Genomic DNA, 9,297 nt, shown 5'->3' with positions numbered 1-9,297 from the left:
ACGTCAGTTCCAACTCATGGTTACCCCATGTATGTCAGAGGAGAACCGTGCTCCACAGGATTCTCAGTGGCTGATTTTTTGGAAGTTGATCACCAGGACTTTGTCCTGAGGCATCTCTGGATGCACTCCACTGCCAGCCTTTCAGTTAATAGCTGAGCATTTAACTGTTTGCACCATCCAGGGCCTCAGCTAACAAAGCATAGCCTTGTCATTCATTTTCTTATTGTCTATGGCTGTTTTTGTATTATAAGGGCAAAGTTGCATTGTTGCAACAGAGACCATATAGCCTGCCGGACCCATTACTGTCAATTCCAACTGATAGTGACCCTATAGAGACCCTATAGAACAGAGTAGAACTGCCTCATAGGGTTTCCAAGGAGTGGCTGGTGGATTTAACTTCTGACCTTTTGGTTAGCAGCCCAATGTTTAACCGCTGTGCCACCAGGGCTCCCCAGAGCCTGAAGGCTAGCAATATTTACTATTTGGCCTTTGAAGTGAAAAGTTGCTGACTCGATGTGTATTTTCATGTACACAACAGACAAAAAGTGTTAGAAAAAGAAACACACATGCACACCACTGACTATATTTTGTAGTTCTCTACTCTTTTTTTTTTTTTTTTATAGATCTATAAATGACTTTCTAAGTTATAAAGTCAGGTGATAAAATAACAGCCCTATATGATTAACTGATTCAGTGAACTAGTCTTTCATTTGCTACTTGAACTCTACAAAGTGTAAGGTAAAATGCCAATGCTCTGATTGGTACATAAGAGATAGGAGATAAACATGTCAACATGTATAAACATTGTGTTTCAATATCACAGAAAACAGCATTTCTGAAATAAATCATATAAACTGTTTTGAGTATGCATAGTTTGTTCATGCAAGCAGCTTGAAATGTGCCTGAGGCTAGCCTGAGGTTAAAGCCACTAATGTGAACTAAAAATCATCAATAAATGAGAATTTTTATGATATTTTAATTAAGCTCACTCTGACACAATATGAATTGTAATTTTGACCTTTAGTATCAAACATATTTATTAAGTGCATTTGGCATTTCCTCCATGTAAATTTTAAAATAAAAAAATTAAAATTGTATTCGTCTTGGTATTTCAAAAGTATGGGGTTGAGTTAGGCAGCTTTGATTTTTATTTAATTTTTTATAATAAATGAAAATAGGCTTTACACTATATTCATATTCTAGAACATATGTGATAAAATTTGGAATATTTCCACTCCTGGAAAGTAAGCCAGTAGCAAAAATGTTTTCCATTTAGAGTTTTACGCAGTATTTTTACATTGACGAAAACAAATGAAGTAAAGAGAAACCACTCCTCATGATAGTTAATTTTGTTGAATATTTTTTACTGTAGAAATACATTGGAAGCTTCTTCGATATTCTAAGGAATTTTGTTTCTCACTCTGCAAACTACAGACTCTTTTTGAACAAATTCAGAAAGAACAATTATTTGGAATTCTTACCAGGGGAAAACTTCATATGTTTTTTTAATGACTAAGAAGACCCAAAGGATTGCATTTTCTGACCTACCATATATTTTCTTGATGAGACAAATAAATCTTGTTGCATAGTGAAGCTAGACTTTCTCTGTAGGGAAATCCCCATCTGTTACTGTATCAGTAACATGATGTTGCAGCCTGTTTTAAAATTAATAACCACAGAAAATAATCGCATGCCTAATGGCATTATTAAAACCTGTACGTTTTTCAATTGTTTGTTTTCATAAACTTTAATCATGTTTTACTTAACCTAACAATACATTTTAAAGCAAATTTCTTATTAGATTACATTGATATATAGTGTAAAATTAATGAATTAACTGTCAAAATGGTGAGACCATTTATGAGATTGACCAGCCAATCTGTAGTCCTCTCTATTCAATTTATTTAGTCATGCTGTTGTCCATATTCTATATAATTTATTAGAAAATGATCCTAGGCCAAAGCCTAACAAGAAGATTCTTAGAATTCTACCACTGTTATTATTATTTATTTATTTTGCTTACTTTTATTACCACCCATATATCCAAGGGCAAACTTTATTCTTGATGTTTTCACCCCATGGTATTCCTCTTCCAATGTTACACATTTAAAAGTAATAACGTGTTACTTCTCATCAAAGTTATTATTTATTTGCAATTTCTTTTCGTATTTGTATGTTTAATGTGCACAAGAATTTAATTGTGTAATCTTGTATATGAGGGACTACCACACTTTTTCTGTAAAGGGCCAAATAATAAATACTTTAGGTTTTGTAGGCTTTAAGCTATCTGTTACAACCACTCTACTCTGTCACTGTAGAGAGAAAGAAGCTGTTGACAAAGTATAAACAAGTATGAGAGGGTGGATTTGTCCCATGACAGGCCAGATTGTTCCATGGGCAGTAATTTTCCAATTGATGAATATACATTTATAAGTAAGCAGATAGATGATAGATAGGAGTTTTACCATCTTTTGTAAACCTGTTTGGCATTAAATATCTCCATTTCAGTTTATTTATAGTGAATCAATTAATATTGGATGCACCTAGATTTAAGTGGTGTGAAAGACTGACAATATCCTTATAATCTGTTGTAGATTTAGGATTTTCCCTGAGAATGTATTCAATATATTTTTAGTCCCACTTTAGTGTTCATCTTCTATGTCTACCATTGCCTTCTCCTTACTTCTCACGTTCTATTCAATATCCATTATGTTGATACTACCATCTCCCTCAATGACTGGCACTTCTGACTTTCAAAATATGCCATACAAAAAATCTTATACTGTGGAACATTTATTTCTATCATTGGTTGATGTTCTTAAAGATATCTGTATCTATATTTATATCTATATCAATATCTACATCTGTATCATCTATATTATATCTGTCTTGCTGGCACAATGGTTAAGTGCTTGCTGCTAACTAAAAGGTTGGTGGTTCAAGCCAACCAGCCACTCCACGGGAGATAGATATGGCATTCTGCTTCTGCAAAGAATATAACCTAGGAAACCCTATGGGGCAGCTATACTCTATCTTATAGGGTCCCCATGAGTCTGAATCAACAACGTGTGTGTGTATACCACTTTATATTTTCTCAGGACTTGGCATTTATTTCTATAGATTTATAGTGCAGAATAAAATCATAAACCCTATCTAATTCAAACACATCCTTCAATTCCATAATCATATGTTACCATCTTCTGTAGATGTGATTCAATAAATGAAATTGAATACAGAATAGCGACTAAACACCTTAAAAGCAGATATTCCTTTGGGAGCCTGCAAACTGCTGTACAACTTCTACTTTTAATCTAACTACTTGTTTTAAATACTTTCAGTCTTACATTAATTTATATTTATACTACTGTAGGCTGAACAGAATTTGCCAAGTGAACTTTGTAATTCAATTTTATATGACAACCTTTTTTTTAGTGGATATGATATGCCATAGCTAAATACATACATTGAAAATGAGATTGACTACAATAATAGGAGACAAATATGTGAGTGAATAAATTAAAATATAGTTCCACAAGTATAATATAGCAGATATATTCCAGTCAAAACCGTCTGCACAGGAAAAGGACTAAGTCCTCCTATGAGGAAGACAGGTAGTCATGAAGGTAAGTACCCAAATGTCTCAAATTCAATAGCATTTGCATTGTTGTTGTGTGCCATCAAGTTGATTCCAACTCATAGCAGGCCCATGTGACAGAGTAGAACTGCCCAGTAGGGTTTCCTAGGCTATAATCTTTATGAGATCAGATTGCCTGACTGTTTTCTTCCTCAGAGCTGCTGGCTGGTTTGAACCATTGACGTGTAAGTTAGCAATTAACCATCCTTAGCATTTACATGGAAACATACAATTTATACACAGCCACGTGTCACTTATCATCCATGGTAACGTTTGGTTAAATAGGATGTTATGTGATTTGGGTGTTGTGCAAACACCATATTATTTGTTGGGGCAAATAACCTCCCTCTACAATTTACTGTACCATTATATGACTGGCAGCTCAATTCCTTCTTCATTTATAAGAGAGCTGAGGTACACACGTTGAGTGTGGGGAGTTGCTTTGTTCCCTAAATCCAGTTACTTCCATTACATTCCATTCTCTGATCAAGGTTTCTGAACTTTATTATAACCTTTTGTGACCATGGAAGTATAAGTAGTTGGATTTATCCAAATGGAGGTTATGCCACACATGACTGTAGCTTTGTAAAAGTCCATCAGACTGTAACTAGATATTTGTCCATCTAATATATCTACTTCTCAAAAAGTATAGTGTTACCTAGACTTCCATGCTTCACAGAAGGAAATTATTTTTTTAAAAAATTTCATTTGCAAAAACACTTAAACATTAGCAATTACAAAGACAAAAATCTCAGAATAAATAGATATAGTCAAAAATCCATTCTGACAAAATAACGCCAACAACCAAAATAGCCTTGTAGAAATTTACAGTACGTAAACAGGCATTGGGAGGGAAGTCTGCTAAAGATGTATCTATTCATCACATCTTGAATATATAACAAAAGGAAAAGAAATTTTTTTTTCAAATGACCGCCCCAGTTTATCTGACATAATGATGTAAAAATACAATTTTAAAAATATGAATTTTACAAATCCTAGAATGAAATGTAATAGATTTGAGTAGCTCTTTTCTTAGTAATGGAATCAGTAAGCTGGTAAAGCTGGTTCAAGGAGAATTTGAGGAATGGAGATTTATATAGCCAAAGAAATGAAGAAATTTATTTTATAATCTATACAATGCTTAATTAATGTCCTACTGGAAGATGAAATTAACAATTTTGTTTAGCTCTTTTGCCAGACAAAAATCCGTAAGTGAATATAGAACCTCATAGTGTGGGCTCTAATGAAATAACAAGTTAGAAAAGGGGGGCACAAATGGTTAAGTTATTGGCCATCAGACAAAGGGTAGTGAATGGAGCACAACCAGAGGTACCTCAGAAGGTAGGCCTAACGATCTGTTAGGGAAAGATCTCAGCCTTGAATACCCTACGGAACAGTTGTACTCCGCACACATGGAGTCTCCAGGACAGAGTCGACTCAAGGGCAACTAACAATCACAACAACATAGGCAAACACAGGTGCATTCTCCTAGAAAATTCAATACTTATTGATTATAAAATACTCTTGTAAGACATCAAAAGTCATGAAACCATCCTCTGGCTTTATTTCCAAGATCGAGATAATTTTCCTTAACACAGAATTTAAGAAATTTCCGATTTTTTAATTTGTTTTATTGGATATTGTGGTCACAATTTTACCTCTCTAAAAGATGTTACTTGTTAGTCAGATAAGACCTATTAAAACATCCACTACTTTCAAAGTACATAAATATTGACATAAAAACAAAACAAAACAAAAAGTGCTTAAGGAAAAACCTGTTTAATCAGAATGCCACACTGATTTCTGTAGCAAGAAACTCTTGCACTATCAAAAAAAAAGTCATTTTGATGTCACTTTTTAGTATTTTTTGCCCAGAATTTTTATATTCTGCATTTTTACCTACTTTTTTTTTTTTCCTTCTAAAGTTTTTATTTTCTGTTGTTTAGGAACATGTAATACGACTAGATAATATTGTTCTAACCTGCATGGCATATTTTCAGAAGTATTTCAATTCTGTTTATTCTAGAATCAAAGTTTTCAAATAGATAAAATTCCTGATTATAGTGAAATTAGTATCTGCTGGATCCAATGTGTCACTTAGGAAATTGATTTAGCTAATTGCTATTTTAAAAATATTCAATAAAATTCTTGTTAAATTTTAATTAAATACTTACCTGATTCTATTACTTAATGTGTTACCAAGTAAGATTTTTAATCTAACAGGATGAACACTTGTCAGAAAAGCAAATTTAAAAAATTGATATTTGAAATGATTTATCACTTCCTTTTTTATTATTTTATTTTATTTAAAATATACTTTGCATAATTATTATTCACATTAGTTAAATTCAAAACTATGTTATGAATTAGGTGGTTTTAAAACCATTCAAAATAATCTGGAGATGATCAGTATTTGATATAAAAGAAAAAAAAAAAAAAAACATTGCTGTTGAGTTAATTCTGACTCATAAGGACCCTATAGGACAGAGTAGAACTGCTCAAGGAGCAGCAGGTGGATTCTAACTGCCAACCTTTTTGGTTAGTAGTCTAGCTTTTATCCATTGCACCACCAGGGCTCCCTATTTGATATAAAACCAAAACAAAACCCGCTGTCGTTGAGTCAATTTTGACTCATAGTGACCCTATAGGACAGAGTAGAACTGCCCGATACAGTTTCCAAGGAGTGCCTGGTGGATTTGAACTGCCATCCTCTTGGTTAGCAGCCATAGCACTTAACTACTACACCACCTGGGTTTCCCTATTTGATAGAAAAAAAAAAAAAAAGCTTTTTTTTTTTTTTTTGATATAGCTTCTTAAAATTAAAGCAATAAGCAGATTTTTTATGATTCAAATATGGCTACTTTGCTTAAATTTCTTCTGGAATGTCTCATGAAAGGGGAATATCATTTTATAAATTAATGACTACAAGTAGAGGTACTTGATATTTGAAAAGAAATAATCAAATACTGGACTCCCAACTAATCTGAAAACCAAATTTTGTCACTCCAGTCCATTTTGCAAATTTTGGGCATTATAATCATTTTAAAATGCAAATCAGATCAATTATCGCTCACACTTGATTAAAAATTCTGAAAAGGCAAAGGCAAAAGTTTAAAATCTTTAAAAGTCTTGAATTATTTAATTGTGATCTACTACTTCAACCTTCCTCTGGGTTTATTGATCTGTGCCTTTCTACAATTTTGCAATATAAATAGCTAGATAAGTATAGATAGAAATTGAGATACATATTTGTTCAACTGTCTTTCTCTTTGTTAGTATCTACCCCGATTACTCCTCTTTTTATTTTTTGAGGGACTCTTAACATCTCTTCAACCAGTAGATTAAAATTACACTGTGTTTTAAATTTGCATACATGGAACTTTTAAAGTTTCTCTGTTAAAATGATCCCTTGGTATGTAGGATATTCTGCTAATAGTAATTATCACACAGGGGTGACTATTTATATAGTATTTCCTAATAAAATATGAGTTCATTTAACACATATACTCTTTCTGTCTTTCAACAGTTCACATGATCCTAATTTCATGGCCATCTTTTGTCTATTGGCTCTAATAATGACTAATATTTACTATACTTGATATTGCAGGGTCTACAATTGTCTTAGTCATCTAGTGCTGCTGTAAAAGAAGTTCCACAAGTGGATGGCTTTAACAAAGAGAAATGTATTTTCTCATAGCTAGAAGTCCAAATTCAGGGTGTCAGTTCCAGGGAAAGGCTTTCTCTCTCTGCCAGCTCTGGAGGAAGGTCCTTCTTGTCAATCATCCTCTAGACTAGGAGCTTCTCTGTGCAGGAACCGTGGGTTCAAAGTGCAAAGCACTGTTCCTGGTGCTTCTTTCTTGGTAGTAAGAGATCCCCAACTCTCTGCTTGCTTCCCTTTCCTTTTATCTCTTGTAAGATAAAAGGTGGTGCAGGCCACACCCCAGGGAAATTCCCTTTGCATTAGATCAGGGATGTGACCTGAGCAAGAGTGTTTTGGCCCACCCTAAACCTCTTTAACCACAGGCAGAGATTATGATTTACGATACATAGGAAAATCACAAAATAGAGGACAAGCCCACATGGCCTAACCAAGTTGACACATATTTTGGGGGAACACAGTTCAAGCCATTATAACAGCATTTAGGCTTTGATAAGCTTGCATCAAAATGCTCTGTCATGGGAGCTTTATATTTCCAGAATCTCATCCTATAAATGAAAGGGTCTGAATTTATCTTGAGAATGGGTATAATTATATTTAATGTCTCTGTTTGTTCAACAATTTTCAATTTTCAAAATTCCCAGAAGCATGCCACTCTGTTTCCTCAGTGTCTATTCAGGACCTTAATGCTCAGGTACTCACTGTTACTAGTATCACTGTCTCGGTATTCTCCATGCCACCATTCTTAGCTGATGATATTTTTAAAATTTCCAGAGAGAACTGTCCTACTTCCCATCTCAATTTTAATTTTTTTGAAATATTAATATTGATAATAATTGACTAATATTTAAAAATTGTTTCCTTTCTTTGTTCCATACAAACAATTGCAAAGCTGGAAGTGCTCACTTGTCTACACCAAGAAATTTGGAAGACAGCTACTTGGCCAGCTGACTGGAAAAGGTCCAGATTTGTGGCCATTCCAAAGAAAGATGATCCAATAGAACATAGAAAATATTGAATAATATCATTAGTATCACATGCAAGTAAACTTTGCTGAAGATAATTCAAAAATTGTTGCAACAGTGCATCGACAGGGAACTGCCAGATTCAAGCTGGATTCAGAAGAGATCACAGAACAAGAGATATCATTACTGATGTCAGATGGATCTGGCTGAAAGCAGAGAATAATAGAAAGATGTTTACCTGTGTTTTATTGGTTATGCAAGGGCATTCGGCTGTATGGATCATAACTTATGGATAACATTGCTAAGAATGGGAATTCCAGAATATTTAATTCTGCTCATGCAGAACCTGTACATAGGCCATACGCCATATTCAGAGTGCAGGCTGTTAGAAAAGCCTTTGTCTCTCTCAGCTCTGGGTGAATGTCATTGTCTCTCCTAAGCTTCCATTTCTGGACAATCTTCATGTGGCTTGGCATCTCTCTCCTGCCACTTCTTCTACTTTCTAGCTTGTTTAATCTCTTACATATTTAAAAAGAGATTAATTTCACACACAGCTTACACTAACCCTGTCTCATTAAACTAAAAAAGACAACTCATTCCTAAACGGGATTATAACTACAGGTGAATTAAGATTTTTAATGACTAACATGTTGTGGTTACTTGAGTTCCTTTAATGCTCATTAGAACTGAGGATGTCTCACATACTTTGGACCTGCTTCCAGGAGGGGCCAATCCCTGGAAAAAGATATCACATAAGGTAAAACAGAGGGTCAGCAAAGAAGAGGAAGACCCTCAACAAGATGGGTTGATACAGTGGCTGGGCTCAAACACAGAAACAATTGTGAGGATGGTGCAGGACCTGGAAACGTTTACTTCTGTTGCACATGGGGCCATTATGAGTTAGAACCAACTTGATGGCACCTAACAACAACAACGGTGTGGCCTTTGCCTTGGTGCTTTGGAAAAACAAGTTGGGATATATTTTTCCCTAAGCCCTGTGGAGTTACTTTTGACCAAGTTTTACTGAAAAACAACTGGGG

This window comes from Elephas maximus, chromosome 14 (genome assembly GCF_024166365.1).
Source record: "Elephas maximus indicus isolate mEleMax1 chromosome 14, mEleMax1 primary haplotype, whole genome shotgun sequence".
NCBI classification, from domain to species: Eukaryota; Metazoa; Chordata; class Mammalia; order Proboscidea; family Elephantidae; genus Elephas; species Elephas maximus.
This window is presented reverse-complemented; position numbering follows the sequence as displayed.